The sequence below is a fragment of the Pygocentrus nattereri genome, chromosome 4, assembly GCF_015220715.1.
Source record: "Pygocentrus nattereri isolate fPygNat1 chromosome 4, fPygNat1.pri, whole genome shotgun sequence".
Lineage (NCBI taxonomy): Eukaryota > Metazoa > Chordata > Actinopteri > Characiformes > Serrasalmidae > Pygocentrus > Pygocentrus nattereri.
The window spans coordinates 10,246,052-10,269,511 of NC_051214.1; the positions used below are offsets into that span (position 1 = coordinate 10,246,052).

At 40.4% G+C, this 23,460-nt stretch overlaps 1 protein-coding gene across 5 annotated transcripts in view; it reads right to left on the bottom strand.

The window, feature by feature from the left end:
* ankrd6b (ankyrin repeat domain 6b) overlaps window positions 1–23,460 on the bottom strand; it is an 84,443-nt gene that overhangs the window by 58,495 nt on the left and 2,488 nt on the right. Inside the window, exon 2 of one of the 5 annotated variants that reach the window (XM_017697721.2) lies at window positions 11,624–11,725. The exons of 2 other annotated variants lie outside the window; for them this stretch is intronic. The gene's annotated coding sequence lies outside the window, so the exon portion shown is untranslated. Of the gene's footprint in view, window positions 1–3,058; window positions 3,080–8,550; window positions 8,756–11,623; window positions 11,726–23,460 lie in introns of those variants that run through there. 2 more of the 5 variants (XM_037537744.1, XM_037537745.1) reach the window with 2 other exon arrangements.

The following is a 23,460-nucleotide window of genomic DNA, read 5'->3' on the forward strand; positions in this document are numbered from 1 at the left end:
ATGTATTTTATGAAAGTGAACATCGGCGTGGCTTTCCAGCAGTGACAAAACCTGAGGGAGTTTGATGCATGGAAAGCCATGGCAAGGTTGCTATTTTTCCGTTGGACAGCTAATTATCTAGCTGATTTTGCTTATGGGGAATTTGAATTATGTAGCCAGTGTGGTTCGCTACTTATGTAGCTACATTAATTATTAGTACTGAGATACCAGAATAAAATTCAGCCTCATATTGTTAATTGAGCTGTTGGTGTAAGCCAGTTAGCTACAGTATGATTATCTTGTATGCAATCTGTCTGTGTATATGTTGGTGATGTCTGCATTGTAGTTTTAAACACGTGTCGTTTGATGGCATTTAGTCTACACTGGCTTTAAATGGCTCCAACTCTGTGCACGTTCATGTGTTTTGAGGGAGTGGCTTCGGAAGGAGGGCTGAAAATAGGGGGTGGGATATTTTTGGTTGCATTTTTCAAAAACTAGCTTCCACTTTCTGGTGTCTACAAAATCACCTAATCCAGCTTTCACACTTTTTTTTTAACTGTTTAAGACGGATGTCTTCAAATCTGGCCTTAAATCCAGTTTCTGGGCCTGTATTATGTGTTCAGTGATACTTAAAAGGAACCATCATACCGACCAGTGATCACAAAATCCAGGCCCGGAAAGTTTATTTAAGGTCCGGAGTTGATGACCTCTAATATAATACATACTAAGCCATGTGCTTACTGCCATTATAACACAGCTCTGATCTGGTAGGCTCACTTTATCGATCTGAAAACGAAATCAGAACATCTGAATATTCAAACAGTCCTGAAAGTAAAAACTCAACTTCATCATCTATAGATCTGAGATCTGAGTCCGGTGCGGCACCCAAAGCTGCAAAGACTCCTATCACTTTTATTTTATTTTCTCTTGAAGGTGGGAGTGTATTAGAACATTTCCTCAAAATGTAGAAAACTTGATTTGACTGCATTGTCCATCCCTATGGTAAAGACCTGCAGCCAGTGATGTGCTTGTTCTCTGTGGCCTCGTACTGAGTGCCCTGAAGCAGCAGGTCATTCTAGGGTTGCAGTCCAGAGTAATGAGCTGCTTCTAAGCACAGTGCTGTCTTCACTGCTGATGGATCAGCATGCACACACACTCACACACACTTCTTCTGCTTCTTTCGGCTGCTCCCTTTAGGGGTCGCCACAGCGGATCATCTGCCTCCATCTTGCCCTATCCACTGCCTCCTCTACTTTCACACCAACCATCTCCATGTCCACCTTCACTACATCCATGGCCTCTCTGGCTTTATCTCCAAACTGCTCCACCTTCACTGTCCCTCTGATCTGCTCATTTCTAATCTTGTCCATCCTTGTCACTCCCAACGAAAATCTCAGCATCTTCATCTCCACCACCTCCAGCTCAGCCTCCTGTCTTTTAGACAGAGCCACAGTCTCCAAACCATACATCATAGCAGGACGCACTACTGTCTTGTAAACCTTCCCTTTCACTCTTGCTGCTATCCTTCTGTCACACATCAGCCCTGACATCCGTCTCCACCCACTCCATCCTGCCTTTAGTCAATATAAGAAGTTTCCACTCTTTTTTTTAATCACTGAGAAATCATATTTCAGCAAAGAGGTCATCTACGGGTACTGTAGCCACATTCTGGAGCATTATAAAACAACAGCAGCTTTGTTTAGTGGCTCTTTATGTGGATTGAAGTCCCTACTGCACACTATGAGGTCTTTTGGCCAAGTCTGTTATGACCATTAAGATCAGGGCATTGCCCCTGACCACTCAAGAGAAAAAAGTCCCTTCTGTGTCAGACAGAAAAGGCTTTACTTTAACTGCTGGGCTGGAGCTTTGAGGAATTCCTGGGTGACTCTATAAACAAATATCGTACACACACACAGACACGCACTTAGCACTCAGTTTGTGCCCAAAATGTTCGTTACATCACTACTTTGAAGAGGAATCTTAATCGCATTAAAGGAATACTGGAGCAGAAATTAAATTTCCTCCTTACCACAAATGTAGCTGATCTAACAGGTCATAAATCATTACATATGTGCCTTAAACAGAGTCCGGTTTAGGGCTGGCACAATAAGCATTATACAACAGTTAATTATGGCCACGCAAGATGATTGGTTGAGAGGCATTCTAACCGTGCTGATATTTCTCCATAGCATCACAGGTTTATTCACAAACACTATCACTCCACTAAGACGCCGCTGATAAGCAAAGAGTTTGACAGCTGTAGGAGTCGCTCAAGCCATTTAACTTTTTACTTCTTACTTTGCTCACAGACAGACAGCCGATTTGCTCTGGACTCTGAAGACGAGACTACACTAAATTTAGAAACTGCCATCACCACTGAGCAGCTTCTCAATCGGCAGCTGTGACAGAAGAACAGCTAAACAACCTGGAATCAGCCAGAAATTAACCCAATACCATTCGCCAAACGTGTCGTCTGTTCAAATCAGACTGAGCCATAAAACTGCTGCATTAAAAAAATAAAGATGCCCAGTGATAATGAGAGTTTGGAATTTAGTGTAAGGAGCTGGAGAACGAACCGCCGGCTGAGCGGAGCTCGTTACTCTGACGTAGCAACGAGCTGCTGGTTAAGGAACTATAATTTGGCGGAAGGAACTGCGAACATTAAAACATATTAAACGCCTCGTTCACCGCTCAGTTTATTCACTTCTTACTTTATTTATTTAACTGTTGTATAAAAGCGATAGAACACTCAAGGTTGTGCGTTATTGCGAATAACATCATGGCTGTGATGATCAGTGACCAAATGTGTTCAAATGCATCAGATTTTGTTTTACCTCATAATAAAAATCCGATACTAAAGAATCTCACAACAAGCATTAAAACTAAAATTAATACAAAACTTTACTTCTGATAAAATATTACATTTGTGCCAGGCTGCCAGCGACATGCACACATTTTATTTATGACGTAAAACCAGGACTGAAGCTTCAGGTCACAGATTGAAGCTCAGAACACTCATTCTAAATAAATAAATAAATAAATAAATAAATAAATAAATAAAATGAACAAATCAACCCACCGTTGGTGTGAAAGTAGAGGAGGCAATGGATAGGGCAAGATGGAGGCAGATGATCCGCTGTGGCGACCCCTAAAGGGAGCAGCCGAAAGAAGAAGAAGATCAAATCAACCCACTGCATAAACCCATCAGTGGTCCCAGCCTTAGTCCAGTTGTTATGTTATCTTAAACAGACTTGCTTATGTGGTTTCTGAGACTGTACGGTGCACTGATTCCTAAAGAAATGGACAAAACAACATGTTTGAAAACAGCTACTGCTACTGTTTTCACTCTGGCTTTGCATTACGCACCCATTTCATAAATAACAGTGTCCTACAGTGTCTGAAACCCGATCAACAAATTCTTGACAACTTGTTTGAGGCAACACAGTTTGAGGCAAGTGTGTGATGACTCAGGCATGCAGTTGACACTATGCAAATTTTTGGTTACATGGTTTTTTATTACTTATTAGCTACATTAGCCTTGTATCTTAAGTGCTAAACAAAGGCAGGCATTACACGGTGCAACTTACATGCAACTTCAGTTGCTTGAAATTTACATTAAACCAAATTTCGCCCGAGTAGCGTAAATCACAGTTTCTCAACTTTGTGAAACAAGTTTCATTAAGCAATCAAAGCACTGGTAATGCCATCATTTCATGCAAGAATGGAGATCGGGGTGTGATCCTTGATGAATGTGAAGTGCTTCTAGGAAAGGATGAGCATGATATTAATATAATACTATATAATAATTTAACACAGAGGACTTAAACAGTAACACAATGCAACATATTAAACAATACAAGCTGCTTATTTGGCTAAACAATGCTGTAATCAAATGCGTCACTGGCAACTTTGCTTTCGTATAGCTTTGTGTAACTGTCAAGTTGCACAGAAATTAAGTTGCACACAATTCACAACATGGAACTATTTGCAAGTTTTGCCATGTAAAGCCAACGAAATAAGATCTTTTTGTACCCTGGATATGTCTTAGCTGCTTCTAGGATAAGAGGGAATATGTGTAAATTTGATCTTCAGCAGTCAACAGTTTAGAAGTAAGCCCAAAAATATTATTTTGTCTGCCTCAACTCTTTTGGCTCTTGTGTCTGGCTGAAGCAGTTTTTAAGGCATTCACGACTTATTGTTGTGGATCTCTCATCAAACGCCTAACTCCTCCTGCAAGGGAAAGAGCTTTTTCAGCAGGTCACGGGGTCATTCACAGCATTCACTGGCTGCTTCAATAGGGCACCCTGAGATCTGTGCACACTGGGCCTCACACACACTGCCTTGCAAAAGCCGGGGGACACCCAGCTTCGAATGTTTTTATTAAATGAGTATGGTTTCTTCGCCGGTTTGAAAAAACAAGACATATTATTTTTCCAGTTTCCTTTGCAAAACTACCTTGTGAATAATGCCAAAGGCCACACATTGTATCCCCTTGTTCTGATGTCATCCCTCAAACTTTACAGTTGTTTAAACCACCTTTGGGCCAATAGGGTTTCAATATGTGCTTTTTAGCAATAGTTTGGAAAACAAAACTGTCAAATCATTATGTAGGGAAAAAAAAGCTCTTCATACCAGAGAAGACACTTTGATGAACATGGAGTGACTTGAAGCTAAACACACTCAAATGCTGAGCTCATAACTGTTTCATTTTAATAAAACCTTTGCAGTTTTTTCAACTGTTATACACTGCAGTAGTTTTACTGTACATTGCTGAGCGATATGATCATCAGTTTTCCTTTGTCACATGATAAACAACAGCAACTCAGTCTTAAATATTATAAATACAGCAGCACAGGGTGGAGCTTCATATAATTCAGTTTGGTTTCTATTAATTACTTCTTGTTTTTCTTGTTTCACTTCACAGATGTTGTCATAACATGTTATCATGATAAAGATTAGGTCTTGTTTTGCTATCATATTCTCAAAAAAGGGGCTCATGGCTGGAGGTAATAGAACCAGCCCTGTGACCTGAAGGTTGCCGGTTCCTTCCCCAGAGCTGACAGTACATGACCGAGGCGTCCTTGAACAAGACACCTAACCCCCAACTGCTCCCCAGGTGCTGCGGACAGGACTGCCCACCGCTCCAGGTAAGTGTGCTCACTGCCCCCCAGTGTGTGTGTGCTCACTAGTGCGTATGTGGTGTTTCCATGGATGGGTTAAATGCAGAGGTGAAATTTCCCAGTTGTGGGACTAATAAGGGTCTCAATCTTCATCATGATGGGCTCTCAAGTGGTGAAACCATCTAAGGTTTTGCACCGTCATCTGGCCTAAAACCATTTTCTGCATATTATCAGTAATGTTTTTGCTCATACCAATAAAACCGTGGACCGTCAATATCGACCGTGATTATCAGCCAATTAATATGTAATAAGAAAACCTTTATCAGAAAATTACGACCTCCTAAAGAAGTCACAGTGTACCCAAACTTTCAAAGGGCAATGTATGACTAATACATTCGACGAGGTGTTTGTATTTTCCAACTGCTGGGAAACAGGCGTGCTTTAGTAAAGATGGCCATAAAGCACAGCGAGTGTTTGCTAATTGATGTGCTGTCCTGCCCCTCCCCCCCTTGTTAAGCAGGCATTATGTCGTGTCTCTCAAAAGCCTCCGCACCCCCCAAAGGGCAGATGACAATAGCAATCAAAGCAGCCATCTCTGCAGCTTGTATCTGCTCTGGGATCTACTATAGCACTGCAATAGACCTTCTGCTCAAGCGTCCATTAGCAGACATCATTAACCCATTACACACCTGGTGCCCCCTGAACTCTGCTGTCCCGTCGGGTTGCTAATCAAGTCCCCAGGGAGTACAGCTGGGAGTGTAGCCACACACAGACAAAAAAAACTGATACATGGAATGACTAGCTGTAGATAAAGTCAAAGCAAATCAGTGAAAATACAGGATTTTCCCAAACGTTTTAAAAAATATGCAGAGAAATGAGACCCCAAACAACATGGCAGACCACCAAAACTGTCACCATCAGACTAACAGCCCTTAAAATGTTTACCTTGAAAGAAAAACAAGCTCCACTTTTGCCTCAATTCTAAAAAAATCCACTACTTGTTCTGTCTGTCTTTACACTGTGAGAAGACAACTCAACTCTATGAGTCTGAAAGGATGTGTAGCTTTCAAGAAGTTCTTACTGAGAAAAGGAAACAGACTAAAAAGCAGAAAATGTGAAGATCAAACAAGCTCCTTGTGTTCTAAGAACAATGGACTGACCAACCCAGAGTCCAGACCTCAACATCACTAGCCATGTTTGGGATCACTTGGATGGTGAGAAGCAGAACCAACCTCAAAGACTGAACTTCCTGTGGGTTTCTCTCAGAACCTGGATGCAAGCAAATCATGTAAACCTGTTTTCGTTGATGTTTATTTGACTACATCATTTGAACATGGCAGCTGTTACAGTATGTGAAAAACGAGTGATGAATGGACCAACGGAAATAATCAAAAATCACTTAAAACCTCTTTACATTAACTTACATTCAGCACTATTGAATGTATAGCACATTTTTCCTTTCTCTTGTAAAGCTATAATTTTGGAGATACATGTTTTCCTTTGCAGAGCTTTAATAAGCTTTCAGCTTTTCTCCGTGACTCCCTAAAGTGAAAAACATAATGACTGCTTGGATTAGAAAGTACACAAATAAAGGGTGGTCTCTGACTTTTGCACAGTACTGTGTAACAAAAGAACGACAGTGACTGCAAAAACAGATAAATATCAGCGCAGATCCATCAAATCCACATGCATGCACACACATATTGGCTTACTGCATGAACAAGGCCATGTGGAGCCCCACTTTACTCTCTCAGGGAAACATGAGCATGATGGAGATCAAAGCACAAATGGCACAAATTCTCTCTGATCTAATTCCCCTGTGAATGACATCATCTCTTGCAGGCAGAGACCTAAAAATTGCAAATCCTACGAACATGAAATAGAAAAGTGAAATATCATATAAACCTGTGGTTTTAGTCCGAAATGTAGCTGATGCATTAACCTAACACCACATAAAAGTAAGAGGCAGCCTATTGACTGACCGTGCATGTCTTACTTGTACAGTATTTAATGGGCAAACTGCTGCAATATTTAATGCTACAGTTAGTAGTAAACAATTCTAGAGCCATAACTACCGCTCCAATGGGATTTGATGGGAAAACTGTGATGCTTAGCTGTGAGTGATGAAAGTTTATATCTTACTTACTCAAAGTAACTAAATACATAAATAAATAAATAAAGCAATGCTTTATCTCACTCTCCCCTTTGCTAAGGCATGCGCTCTCTCTCTCCCTTTCTCTCCCTCTCTCTCTGGGCAGATTAAAATAGGAGTGAAGCCATCAAAGTATGCAGTGCGCCACAGGGTGTACAGAAAGGTCCAATGAGAGGGCATCTAGTGCAGACCTGAGGGGATTTTCAGCACACAGTTGGCTCTTACTGTGGTAATTACCCCTGACCAATTGACTCCAACCAAAACACCTTCATGATCTTCTCTTACATTCCTGCTACTGAGAATCAGCTTCCCATGATTTTGCTGTTAAAGTGGTAGCCTGGAACAAAAGTACAGACAGCATTCAGGCTTCAGGATGGCTGCTACTGCTTTCAGCTTTGCTTTCATACTTTTGTCCATTTTCACACCACACTAAGTCACAAATAAACTTAGTGTAGGAAGTGGGTGATGATTCAGGCATGCAGTCTTCACAGAGCGAAGTGGTGGGGCATAAGCTTCCATTATTTGTCAGTAGGGCTGTGTGATGAACCATATTTTTATTGTTATCGTGTTATGAGTGCAGAATCCGAGTGATGTAATTAGATTGCTGGGAATGTAGCACTAAAGCCAACAAGCAATTACATAAGGTGGGCTTAAAACATGCACTCTCGCATGGTGACTTAACCATTTAGCTATAGGGCCAATTGCACAACTCAAAAAAATAGCATTCTTTGTGTATTTATATATATCATTTTTGATTAGGCTGCTGCCCCCGCGACCTGGACTTGGACAAGCAGATGACGATGGATGGATGGATGGATGGATGGATGGATGGATGGATGGATGGATGGGTTTTTGCCTGTTTCATTCGGTCCATTCATCAGGAAATTTACATACAATGTAAAGGCCAACAAGTATTTTCAAATTATGTTTCAAAACTGAACAAAGTGTCTACATTAGCCTGAAGCATGTTTCAGAAATATGTCTCGGCTGATCGCCTGCATTTGAGGTAAATAAAACTAACTTTACGTAAAAAAATGATCTTTCACTTAACTACCGTCATTATTATTATATACTCATTTACTGAAATCATCATTTGTTCTTCATCATCCATTTCAATTCTGTACCTTCATTTTTCACTCTGCCTTAAACTGCAGACTGCATTACCAAACCCATCGAGACCATTCCTCCCAAGTCATTTACAGAATTTGCCGACAGCTCATAGTAAATCAGTTTAAGAGGACAACAGTTCAGGAATGGTATGTTTCAGAAACAGAACATTCCCAAAAGGAACTTTCCTACCTGAGGAAACAGATGGTGTTAACTGATCCGGCTTGCTTTCTTTGATCAAACACAATCCGGGACAAAACTGCTCCTAATTTGAAAAAGTAATTCCAGTCGCTTGGCTAGCCTCAAGGCTACGGTTATCCTTGGGCTACAAAAACGCTCACGAAAAATTCCTCAGTGAGTGGCTGGTGAGAGAGAGGTGGAGAATCTAACTGTCCTCCTTGGCTGTGGTCTGGTAATGATGAGGTTCAGTATGTTAGCCGGGGCCTCGTCCAGTCCCAGCCAGGCGGCATTAGCATATCCACAGGCTGACTGGCAGTTCCTGACAGGCTGCTGAATTAATGAGCTGTGTGCAGCCACAGCGGGCCTGGACGAACACTTTAAAGCTAAAGCTCTTTTGCTGCTGGACACAGACGGCTCCAGCCCACTCTTTAGTGCAGGACACTAACTAACGTTAGGGCTAGGAGTTGGGTTGATGATACTTCCAGTGACCACACACACAAAAAGCTCATTTTTAACAGAAATGACTTCACTCATATCCGTTCCAGACTCCTAATTTTTAGTCGATGCCACATTTGTGTTTGTAAGTTGGAGAGATTTCATTATGATTGAATTTCAGTGAATGTTACTGTCATGCCTACAATGTCAGGTTTTGTCTCCAGTCTTTAATCTCTAGTTGTGAGAGAAGATAAGCTCATCACTTTTACACTTGTTGACACAAAATGTAGATTAAACGTAACTGATCATATAATAAACTATGTATTTAAATGGAACTCCCACCAAATTTTTCAGAATTTTTGCAAAATTCAGTCCTTGAGGTGTAAAAAAGTTGGGGTGGGCAATATGGCAAACAAATGAATAGCATAATGCTTTCATGATGTGATATATATTGTGATGTTTTCCCCCCAGAAGTTTGACAAGATAAAACAAGAAAAAAGACCAACTATTTAATAGATTTAATTATGGACAATTTTTCTTAAAAATCAGCACCCGTAAGTGTGTTTATATAGTTACTTTAAAATACAGAATGTCAAATGAATCAAATAAATGTTATAAAACGATGATAACTCTAGACGTCTAACCTCATTTACTGCTAAGCAGGCCTACTTTTAACACCTACTCCATCACTGTATGTCAGTTCTGTTGAAAGGTATGGTGATGCTGTAGGGTTGGGTGGGTAGAGTCAGCAGACGGTCATTAAGAGAGGTCAGACAAAGGTTAGAGCAGAACACCTTTAAAATGGGCAGCCTGAGAGGGTTCACGTGTCCCGGTGCCGTGTCAGAATGGTTTAAACATTCCAGCTCCTGCTCTCACCATCCGGCTGCAGAATTTGCTGCTTAATCCCTTTTTTAGTTGAGGGTTTGCAGACCGTGCAAAGGGGCTTAGCTGTTTGGGAATAACAACAAAACAACAGGAGTCTAAACCCTCACCAGACCTTTTTTCTTCATTAGGCACTTAATCATTTCCCTTTTTGAAACCCTAACAGCACAACTGTCAAGCTCTACATGAAAGTGGTCTTAAAGAGGACCAATCTTTCACTTCCCAGCTTAGTTCAGGACGATTTATGAAGCAGAAAAGTCTGCTTTTAAAAAAGCACAATTGCTGTAGAGAACAGCTGGGTGTGCTTTGAGCGGGTTCAGAAAAGTTTTGGGGATGCATTTACAAAAAGGATTTGGGTGACTATTGACTTCTAGCGCCTGTTAGGAACTTAAGCCTTGTAACTTCAGCAAAAGAAACAAAATTTGGACACAAACATGCTTTGGCTGATAGTCTACATTTGGGGTAAATGAATAATTGTGTAAATCCGACTTTTTGTCAGAATATTCCTTTAAAGTTTACTCAGATTAAAGCAAAATTAACCACTGCCAAAAGCAAAATCCTTTTATCCATCCCTCTGGCCTTTCTCATTCAAGTAAACTGGCTTTTTACTAGGAAAAACATATTTGTCTGCCTGCGAATGACCAGATATTCTAAAAACTAGTAAAATGATTCTGCTAATAGCGCTGGGTGAATGAGTACAGTTAATGAGTACTGTTCATCTATGCTATCTTACACAGTACTGTATACGTCTACTATGTGCATGGAACAGAATTAAAAACCACAAAAGAGCATCTTGCTGACAGGAACACCTCAGTTTTATGAGCATTATCATGGATTATCTATTAAACATGTATACTGTTTATAAAATCACAAAAACTGTAAAGTAATAACACGTTTTACTGGTATAGACAAAACATCTGTCTGGTCCTGGTTTCCACATAAATTTTCAGGTAACTTGGTTTTGGAAAACGTCAGTGCAGGACGTGATGTCATTGCCCTTTCATGATGCTTGCCTGTCAAGTCCTTGCAACATCGCCAGCAGTAATGAAAGATAAGGTAACATTAAGATCACCATCCTGAAACACACACACACACAGACACGCACACAACTGAAGGCACTTTTCCTTCTGTGCTGTGGTGGGTACTGGAGCAGAAGGCCGGGAACACCCTGGATAGACCGCCAGTCCATCATAGATCAGACAGACACATTCACACTGAGGGGCAATTCAGCATCTCCAATTCACCTGGTGGCTTGTTTTTGGACTGTGGGAAGAAACCGGAGCACCTGGAGGAAACCCACGCAGACACGGGGACAACATACAAACACTCAAACAGTTGGGGAACTGAACCAAAGCTTCTATCACACAGTGAACCACAGCACTATCCACTGCACCACGTCTCACTGAAACACAAATCACTGCTGAAGTGTGGCTGGATTTCTATCCAATCTTTTTGATGAGGCCTCTTTTTTATAGCCCTGGTATACACTCTGTAAATTTTGGCATAATAACAGATCTTTCACACACTTCTATATTCCACGCAGCAGAAGTCACCATATCAGGGAAAACATTAGAGTAGCTTACTTTAAAAAATATCACTTATTTGGAGGAGCAGCTTTCATTTCCAGACAATCTTGTCCAGAGCTCCATTAAGAGTAGGCTGTGCTAGATGGGAGAGTGGTGTGGCTTTAAAGAAGGTAAACCGCTGCCTGTGCTCAGTCAAGAGAATGTGACACTGTCTATGAATTAACTTAAAGAGGTTTTGTTACCTTTGCAGATAAATCAGGAAAAGTGAGGACCAGTTCTATACGTTCTGTTCTGGCTGTATGTTTTGATGCTTTTCCACAGTGAACATTAATCAACACTGCACACTGTAAAAAAACAACATTAACGTTAGACAGAGGAAAATGTAAAAATGTTAAATTCCATCAAAATCCAATACAACCAAAAGACATAACAGACTACATTAGCTTCACGATGATATTCTAATAAACATCAGACCACTAACTTTAGCCAAACTCACTGGTTAACTTGAAGCCTGTAGCCCACATCAAGATTACTCATCTCTGAAAATAACATCAATTCCACCAAATGATTTTCTTTCATGAAAAAAATAATTTCTTAATACAGCATTTAAAAAACAAGTTCTCTACATTATAGACATTATAAACTGAAGACTTTATTGACGAGCTCATTCGTAAAGGCACCACAGATGTAATGTTTTCCCCTCCATAATTTCTTCTGTACTGAACACGGAAGCGTGAAAATGTTTAAACTGCCACAGACACAAACTGCAAATGAATTCTTGCAAATGGAAAGAATTCTTGACTGTAAGGGAAAACTGCTGGTGTCACGAGGCTTTATCTGATGTTGATTACTGATGGCCAATTTAATGCCTTCATGACCAAAGCCTATGACAACATGTTGACAGCGTCAGTAATTGAGCTATCCTTGCTCTGCCCACAAATCCTAAGTTAGACAAACTTTACACAATCTTGGCAACAATTCCATTCAACCTACACAGAATCTGTAGCGCACTCTGTAAAATTTGGAAATTTAGAGCATGTTATTAAATTGATATGATATTCATGGGAAAAATCAGGCGAAGTTTGTTTTTATTGATAGGCTAGTTGAGCTAATGTTTGTCTTTTTTTGTCTTTTCTTAATCCAACCTGCCAAGTTTCACTTAGCTACATACATATACCTCAGCTCTGGAGCATTATTAACTGGGAGCTGTACACACTGGAGCCGACATTCATTATTGAAGCACATTGATGCTTGATGGCTTCCAGCACTGCTCAGTTTCTCTGAACACCACAGCATGGTCCTTAGCACTTTGCTTCAGATATATTACATTACAGATACAGACCACAGAGAATGATGACTGGTGCCCTGGCTACTTATGCTGAGTGACGTTTGGTGATGTTTATGCTGAGAAAAGGCAGTCAGTGTAAAGCAGGATTTGAATATGGTACTTTTTTAAATTGCAGCAATAGCTACTATACATCCACTGTGCAGTGGGCGTAGAGTAATGGGTCCACTGTGACACATAAAAGCAATTCTTTTCAATTTGATTTCAAATGATGTCACCAGACTTTGGACTAAACAGAGGGGCAAGGCTATGTTTAGATATCTAGATGTCTCAGCTTTTGTAATGCGCCATATTGTGGAACTCTAGAAAAGGTATCTCTCTCAAAAAGCACTTGTTAGACGTGTGTGCTGCCCAATCATTTATAATGACTCATAAACGACCCTGAAGAATACATATCAAATGGCAGCATCAGTTGCTTTTCATAGAAAAGTAAAATAATAAACAAAAACATCTTTTTGTGCTTTGAAAAGACGTGCGTGTCTTTGACGGCTCGTCTTCAAAGAAGAACGACAAAGTCCAGAATGTGAGTCATCCAGGTCTTCATGTTACACCTGATGGCAAAAGCCACGCAAGTAACTTTCTCTCTTTATGGACACTATTGTACCATTCAGCGTATTTCTTTCTTGCTCAGGGCAACTGATCTATACATGAATTAAGCTTAAATAACATCCTGCTATGAGTCAGTAGCTGGACGTACTATAGCTTGTAGATTAGATAACAACAGATAAACACAAACAAACTTCTCATGAAAATATTTACATTTACGGCACTTGGCTGACGCTCTTATCCAGAGCAACTTACAATTTGATCAATTTACACAGGTAGGCAAAGGTAGTGTTAGGAGTCTTGCCCAAGGACTCTTATTGGTATAGTGTAGGGTGCTTGTCCAGGTGGGGGATTGAACCCAAGTCTACAGCGTAGAAGGCAGAGGTGTTAACCACTACACTAACCAACCAAAATATAGAATATAAAATAATAAAACAACTGATCCACTCAGACCAGCACAACACAGACTAACACACCAACACCACATCAGTGTTACTGCAGTGCTGAGAATGATCCACCATCCAAATAATACCTGCTCTGTGAGGGTCCATGGGGGGTCCTGACCACTGAAGAACAGGGTAAAAGGGGCTAACAAAGTATCAGAGAAACAGATGGACTACAGTCTGTAACTGTAGAACTACAAAGTGCAGCTATACAGTAAGTGAAGCTGATAAAATGGACAATGAGTGTAGAAACAGGGAGGTGGTCATAATGTTATGTTATATATATATATATATTTATATATATATATATATATATATATATATAGAGAGAGAGAGAGAGAGAGAGAGCACTGGGAGAAAATCTTAGGCACCCAAAGCACATTTTCAAAATCTATGTATTCGTGTAGTTTGTGTTTATTTGCTGAGAAAAGTGTTAATATTTGAATAAACAAAATGTATAGAATATTAATTAATAATGATAATAATATTAATTACACACACACACACACACACACACACACACACACACACACACACACTCATACATAGTGATTTTCTGGATGTTAGTGTGTTTGTTTAACCATTTTCATACCTCTCCTCGAGGAAGCCCAGTATTACAGTATTATATGTAGTTAAAAAGCAGCTCCTGGTTTGACCAATCAGTGCTTCAGTAAACTGAGCTCATGATGTAAATGATGATATTAAGGAGTCTCTGTGGCGGCTGTGAAGGTGTCAAGGAAAAATATGGACCCAAGAAATTCTTGTTACCTTTTATTGTTTTTGAGTTTATTTGAATTATGAATACGACTTTATTCTAATGTATATTGTGATAAACTCACTGCTGAGGTCAGTTGTTTAAAAAGTTGCTTAGATGCCTAAAACTTTCGCACAGTACTGTATGCAGAAATCATTTACAGGCGTAACAAAGAAAAAATCACTATGTCATACTTGAATACTGCCAAACAACGCATTTATCTCAACATACTGATTGCATAATCTACCCACAACGACAGGTTTATGCGAGCAGCAAGAAGAACTGGATCAACCAAGGACGAAACACAGGCCACACCAGGCAATGAGAACATCTTAGAGAGTTTTTATTTTCCTTGTTTAGAAAAGAAAAGGTAGAGGAAGGCAGAAAACTTTACTTTCTTGAAGGTTTGTACACACAAACTCAGCTGCAGTCCAGTTTTAAGCATAATTTTATGAAGAATATTCAATTTTTTGACCAGAATTATGAATCTCTTCAGGAAGTGTTCTGATCACATTACTGTTTATAAAAAAGTAAGTAAAAAAAATAAGTTTCCAAAATTGAAGTGAAAACCAGAAACTGCAACCAGCTCCTAAGACTGATCTTCTATCCCTGCAGGTTTCTTTGAAAAACTGAAATTAAATCTTCCAAAATGAATGGAATCTGTAACAAAGGCAAAAGGTGGAAACATTAAATACTGAATTATTAGTCCCACAATGGGGAAATTTCACCTCTGCATTTAACCGATCCGTGCAGTGAAACACCATATACACACTAGTGAAGACACACACTAGGGGGCAGTTACCACACTAGCGGAGGGATGGGTAGCCCTATTCATAGCACACGGGGAGCAGTTGGGAGTTAGGTGCCCTGCAAAAGGGCACTTCAGTCATGTCCTACCGGCTGAGGGGATCTGGTCACAAGGCTGGTTCCCTAATCTCCAGCCCACAAATGGTTTCTGTGTAATTTTCTGTCAAATATATATTTTCAGCTTTTTTCCAGACACTGAAAGATAACTAACTAAATGGCAATTCTGACTGGAAATTAAGTAAATGAGGCAATAACATCTGTCTGCAGAGCCACAGAGCCACAGTTCCACACCAGCAGTTTTATCCAGCAGGTTCAAGCTTAGTGGTATTCAGCACTTGCGCCGCTGGTTCTGTGTTTCTTAGTGAGTTTTAGACTAATCAACATTTCAGTGGTTTCCAATAAATTTGTGACACATTTGCATTGAGATAACATTATATTTTAAGCTTTAGGCTAAAACAAACTTCGGTTTGAATGCATATAGAAATTCACAAGTAAATATTACACAAACAACAGTTTATGTGGCCTGAGTGAGCTAATGGGTTATGTAGACATAAAGCTCAATTAACTCACCATTAATACGGGGGCTTTATGTGTACAGTTACATTACATACACAGGAATAAAACTTTAAGCGGCTTAAACTGAGTATAATATTAAACTTTAAGCCAAAACAAACTAGCTTTTGAAATGCATCCTTGCTGAAAAAAACCCACAGAAATGAAGCGTTTCTTTTGATTTCTGGTGGTTTTGCAATGTGTTGTAGCTTATACTGTCTACGGTATCCCTTCCTGAATGGTAAGATGCATAGCGACACATTCAACCAGCACAAATAGTTGCTGTTTGCATTGGAGATAAGTGTAAGTGTAAATGAGGAGAGCGGCTGCTGGTTGAAATATGAATGGGCGCTCAAAATGCTTGACTTTGTTTACATGGCGCAATCGCGTGTCCTACTGTGCCTGAAATGCCTGGAGTGGAACTGTGGGTGTAAATCAGTCAGACCCTTCTCACACGAGGGGTGATCTCTGCCATTTGAAAGTACTGTAGACGTGTACTGTAAACTCAGCAAGCATCTGACTTTGTGGTCTGAGTCTCTGTGTACTGTCCAAACGTATCAAACCTTCTGACACACACACACACACACACACACACACACCAGTCATCTCCCCTTCCTGTGAGGAAATATCACCTGATCTTACATTAAAGGCTGAGGTTACATGCACTGTCATCTAAATCTCTGGACATACACGACAGGACATGGGGTGAATGATGGCAGACTGAGAGCCTCGTTTTTCAGAGCAGACTCCAGGAAATCCGGGCTTAGGAGCTGGAAGATCACAGGTGTACCTGACATTTTTGACAGTAGCTCTACCGCGCTTTCACTATGAATGAAACATGAGAGTACATGGAGGGCAGGCACTGACACTAATGGGACATAAGTATTTAAAAGAGCCTACAGCACTTATACAATTGGCTTCAGCAGGGCTAATTTTTGTGTTCTCAGAGCGGGCACAGTTAACTCTTCATCCATATTAATATGTTACGTATTAAATCTAGGGGCAAACCATAACTATTAATGCCTTGACATTTGAACTGGAGGTTCAGGCCATAAATGTTAAAACCGGATTCTTGTAAAAGACAGTCTACGTTTTATTCAAAGCTTGTAACAGACACTAATATATATTTTAGCTTCCGGCAGTTCTACAGCAACTCTTTCCATAAAGAGCCTTGGCACAGAGCCACCGCCATTTCCAACATCTGACTGAAATGCACTGGCCAGTCTACCACTTCTCGCAGTCAGTGACGTATCTAGGACTTGCAGAAGGTGTCACTGAACTGTGTCAAAACACAGTTATGTTACAGTAACCGCCAAATCTGACACATTAGGTCATCAGTTCAGCTCTGAAGTCTTAACCAGAGGGGAATCTCGCTTGGCTGTATCTAATGAGACGCCATACAGAGAAAAAAAGGCCTTACTGGATAATTTACCATATGAAAATTTGAAGAATTTAACCGCTTTTGTACATTAAAAGGTAATACTGAAATAAGATTAGTACAATATTTGCAGAGTTTAACTACAACTAGCATGATGAGAGTGTGTACACTTGATGACTAGGCAGAGAAACAGACACACCTAACAAATTTTGGCCATCGATAACAAAATCTCACGGGTATTCCACAACATAAACAAAGATGAAACTGGACTGGACTTCTTCATGCTTTTATGCACACAGGAAGCATAATAAAAAACAAACTGTACATGAATTTGGGGTTGGGAAAACATTCATTCAAGATGAGATCTATGGCAGCATTTTACCGCAAACTGGCAAGCTGACATGAAACTGTAAAGACTGTCTTGAAGATCTTGAAGTCACACAGGCAAAGCGATTATAGAGGCACTCATGCATTTGTTAGTGTCCAACAAGCAGCTTCTCCACTGTGCACATAGAACCCATGTGTCAAACACAAGGCCTGCGACATAATCCCATCCTGCCCGCCAAAGTATTTTAATTTGAGCAGTAAAGAAAGGATTCCAGCTGTCTAGTTCAGGGAAATAGGTAGATTTTTTAAATATCACCCTTATAGTGGTTGAGTTTGACTCCCTTGACCTAGAACAAGCTCCTGACCCAAAAAATCACTTCACACTGTGACACCTGCAAAAGAGTAAGTATGGCTAGTGCACCGGGCTCTAATTTCTAATTTCCCTACTCAAACTTAATTCAATTAACTTGTTAATTATCAGGTTTGGTAGGTGAGCTTCAACAGCTATTAGGGAATAATGTATTTTCTCACTGTGACATTCCAATACAGTTAGGTCCAAAATCCAGATACTCAGAGAGCAAAAACTCCCATCTCCCAAACACATTGGAGGCCCACAGTCAGACCCAGGACACTGTCACACCGTCATAAACCAGAAAAAGTCCTGCGAATGTGCAACATGAAGCAGGTCAGGTTGTGTAACCACACAGTAACCGAAACGCTGTATGACAGTGTGTGAAAGCAGTTGTCTCCCTGACCCACGCCTGCCAGAGGTCTAATTACTTATTTACACCCTGAACTCAGCATTCCAGTAAAGGGGGAGGTGGAGTTGGGAGACCTGCGGAAGAATGCATGAGACACTCAACAGGAAGGACAGCAGGACGAGACCCAACAGAAAAGAAAGAGAGGGAGGGAGAGGGTCTATTACAGGGAAGTGATAAATGACTACCATAGAAAAAGGACACACAAAAAGACTGACAGTTAGAGGGATGGAGAAAAAAAAGGAAAGAGAAACATTTGCACTACATGGCTGTGCATGGACTTGAGCTATAAAAGTTGCAGGTCTTCACAAAACAATTACAAAAAACACGTAAAGATGCTTATAAAACGTAATAATCACAATAACGACAATTTGTTGTTTTAAAAGAGAAAGGGATTCACTTGAAAGAGGCCCCGTGGATATTCTGTAATAGCCCTCACTAGGATGAAGCAAACTGAACAAATCAATGTGCAATGTGCTCCTCAATATATGAACAAGCCGGGATGCCCCTGCGTCGGACCGATGACGTAGGCCCCGGCCAGCCGTCGCAATGTTTAACCTCTAATTGCTCACTGATAGGTTCAGGAACATGGAGCGCCGTGTCAAAATGTGTCTAGCAGAAAACAGAGATCACTTCCAGCATCGAATGTAATGCAATCGATTACACATATGTCAAGGTATGTAGCGGATGTTTTTGGCTCAGACCGCTTCATCCCAGCGGGAGTTACAGCAGAATATTCAGGGCCTCTTTCGAGTGAATTTTAAAGCTAAGTAGTTTTTAAAGAATCAACAATGCGAAGTGCTGCTACTATAAAGCACCAAACGTGCTAATAGTACCTTCTGGTAAAGAGTCTTTATCCTGCTAAACATGAGTGAGTGAGTGATGGAGTGAGTGAGCGAATGAGCGAGTGACAAGCCCGGGCCATGAGGTGCTTTACATCTAGAAATATCAGATTAATACCATTAATGGCCAATACTGTGTTCCAAGAGGCTAGAGGACATCCCAGTGATCAACAATGAAATTTAGTTTATCAACAAATAAAATTAATGCAAATGTAAGTTATTGTAATCACTCATAACCAATTCTAACACTTTAAGAACTTATGCAGTTGAATCACTTTTACAAGCATAATATTCAAAAAAGAAAGGCGGTTGGCAAGCTTTTCTATTTCCTTTCAAAGAAGCCACAGCTAGAAGCTCACTCATTAACAAGCACCTGGTAACGTGTTAATGGAGCCATCGTCTCTGTAATTTTAACATGGATGTTATTAGGATGATTTCTGCAGCAGGTGATCTCTAGTTAGTCTTTGCCCTGGAGAGATCTGTAATGTGAGGGACTACAGCTCCCAGTGAGTCCAGGGCATGCAATTCAACCAGTCAGAATAGAGCTTGTGCCCAACAGTGTTTTGTTTGTCCTACACCGCTGCTCAGGTTCGCTCTCTCACCCACAACAGGTGTAATTTGCGTTGTTTTGACTGTGTGCAAGCTCCTCCCTGAGACTGTGCAGCCATCCAGAACAGGAAAACCCCAATCATCTCGCAAATAAAAGCCATCAAGCGCTAAAAGGAGAGATTACAGGGGAATGATACCCTCATGTGAACTGGGTTAATTCTCCCTTAATCCCTCACGGGCTCTTTTCTGAAATACAGCTGCATAATATACACGGTAATTGCATAATTTGATCCTAAATATAAGCAATTGTCCTATTCAATCGTCATAACACATGTGAGACTGGTTTAATTGACTTCTACAATGAACATAAAATTGGTTAAACTGACTTTTACGCTATTAAACTGGGTTGTTTATTTTGTTACTGTATTTAGTATTCGCCTAACAAAATAATGGTTCATCTTTATTACTTCTACTTTTAATACTAACAATATTTCACTCATTGCTCTTCCAGAGAAGCAGAGAAATTCTGATGAAAGTAAGAAAAGGAAGAACTCTGTCATTGCTTGACATTGAAACGAATGGAAAATTTTTAAGTGCAAACTTAAAACTGTCAATACAGAAAATAAACTGACTGTAAAAGTTAATTGCATTGTTAATTGCATAACTGTATATGATGTAAGTATGTAATTACATAATTATATGCAAATACTAGAGCAAAACGAAAGTAATAACTCTTGACTTCCAAGGGTGATTGTGAAATACGCAACTTACAGTGGTTAAATACCTTTACACTACTCCCTCCTCCCTTTGCCATTCCAATGAGAAACCCACCTAGGCCTGCAATGATGGGTTTCGGAGTTGTTTAGCTTGTGATAGATCTTCAAAGTCAAGCCTTAAATCACTAAACCAGTGCTTAAAACCAGCCCCTTCACCCACATACTAAGCCTTCCTGAAGGACGGAACCACAGCAGGGCTCACGGTTTGCTACATTCGGTCTGCTTCCAATCGTCCGGCTCCAAAAACGCACTAAATCAGCCGTGGAACATCCTGGGCATGTGGCCACCACACCCTGCAAGTGGGCAGAGATCATACAGACTAGAGCTGAGAAGTACAATCATTTCTAATTATATAAAAGTATTTTATGATTTCAATGAATTAAGTAAATGACCTCATGCCTCTTTAGTACTGTTAGTCTATACTGTTCACTTCTCTTAGAATTACACCAAAGAGAACCTCATACTAACGTCCTGCTTATGATGTGCTCACATCAGAAACCACCATATTCATTCTCTCTGAATGTCAGACAGGATATTTAATGGGAGATAATATTTATTTTTTTCTTTTACTTTTTTCAACTAGCAAACAGGTTTGGTAGTCTACCGTGGTTTCAAGTAGGGCCGCAACTAATGACAGTAGATAAGAGATTAATCAGTCCATTGTTTCAGCAATTAATTGATTAATTGCAAGTACTAGTTTTGGGTTCTGCACAACTTTTTACTGTAGTCTAAGTCAACTAATCGATAATTTGATGCCAATCTTTTTTTTTTAATCATCTACATTATCGACTGCGTAGATTATTTTCCACAGGTTTTAGATTTTAATTGTTGCAGTTCTAGTTGTGAGCTCTTTTCAAGCATGTCTGTGTCAAAATATTGTGATGCATATTCTCAAAAGTATCGTGATACACAATGTTTTCCATATTGCCCACCCCTAATATCACAAATATGCTGATCATTACTGACAATACTAAAAATGCTGTTATGTGACACCAGTGCAAGTATACTGGTACAGACTATATATACACTAAATGTCCAAAAGTATCTAGACATCCCCTCTAATTGGTGAATTCAGGTATTTTAAGGTGCATCCACTACTGACTGTTCAACTGTACACGCACAGTCTGCATAAACTCCATAGAACAGCACTGGAGCAGCTGCACATGAAGGCCACCATGGCCAATGGCATGTACTGGTTGAGGTATAAAGGCCCCACAGCTTTTGGCTGTGGAGCAGCTGAAGAAACCGCTTCCTCTGCAGTGATGGAGGTCTGTCCAGCACCTCTGGGGTGAGCTGAAGTGGCATTTGTGATCCAGAACTGATCAGCCCATATCAATACCCCATCAGCATTGCTCTTGTGGCTAAATGCAATCAAATCCTCACAGCAATGTTCCAATATCTAGTGTAAAGCCTTTGCAGAAAGGGAGGGGGCTCCCTACTTAAGACATGGATGTGCAAGTGTCCAAAAACCTGGATGAGTTTGCTGAAAAAGTCAGAGGTAAATGTACGATTGTAGAGCGACTTGCTCCAAAAGTCAAGCCAGTTACGACTCTAAAACGGGACCATTCTCCACCTTTCACACTGTGAGATCTGGGGGCTTCACCAAATCTCTGAAAAGCCACACGCAACAGGGTAAAACTATGTGGCAAATTGCCCGGAATTCAAAGGAAAATGAAAAGTCATGGGTGAAAAAGTGGCCTGGGGAAACATCTCTCCCCCTACCACATTTCAAAGACAAGCAGGCTCAGAGGGAGGGATGTAAATCTCAAAGAACAGCGGACAGACGGGGTGAGCAAAGGAGAACCCTGCTGAGGGAGCTCCTCTGTGCAGGCCAGCCGGTGAAGAGGTGCATGCTGGGAGGAAAAAAGAGGGAAAAGGTACCAGCAGTAATGGGGGTATGTAGTGGCAGAAAGCAGGACGATCAAAGACAACGCAGGCCAGCTTTCAGAAAACCCACCCTCCTTCCCGCCCCTCACTCTCTTTCTCTCGCGCTCTGCCATCGACCATCTGCAACTCAAGCTGTCACAGCTACTCTGTATTCTGTTTTGTGCTGTTTTCTGGGTCACCAAAACAGAATACGTCAACTGTTAAACTGCCTTTTTCCAAATATGTTCACTCAGCAGAATTCACCCCTTCTAACTTGTGAATTCTGCTACTTTAAGCTGCACCCACTGCAGACTCAGGTGTTCAATCGCCACCAACTGAATGGGACACACAGCAGCAGAAGCACGAGACACCATGCCCACTGGCAAGCATCGGTTAGAGGTATAAACCCCCCAGCGCTGAGCTGTGTATATCAAATATATTTGGAATGAGCTGGAGTGTCATTTGTGATCTAGAACTAACCGTCCAACATCAGTACCTTGCCTCGCTAATGCTCTTGTGGCTGGATGCAATCAAATCCTCACAGCAATGTTTCGACATTTGGTGTAAAGCCTTTCCCAGAAGAGTAGAGGCTGTTACTGCAACAAAGGAGGATAACTTCCTATTAACATGCTTGATTTCAGAGGAAACACTGGATGAGCAGGTGTTTAAAACGCTGGTATAAGTCATTACACTGAAACTACAGGCAGCCAATTCAAAAAGGCGCATAGTCTAATTTATTGTGTATTTTATTTCTTTCAGATGTCCATTTATAACGTTTGTGTGATTTTCTGTTAGCAAATTTGTTTTTCAGCTCAGCGTGGAGGACAGCAGCGCTTAGTTATCAACCTCTGATTTACTCTGTGCAGCAACTGAGGTCAACAAATCGGCACTTTATAATACAACATGGTTTTTCAAAGATCTATGATGAAAAAATATTCATTTACTCCACTCACAATAGGTTCATATGTGATATATATATATATATATATATATATATTTGCATATTACTGAACAACAGCATACATGCATTACCACCTCCCAACATATGAGGAGATTGTATTGTATGTATACTACACATACATGTATGCTTATTACATGTTGTATTACGCAATAAAAATATCTGAAAAATACACAAT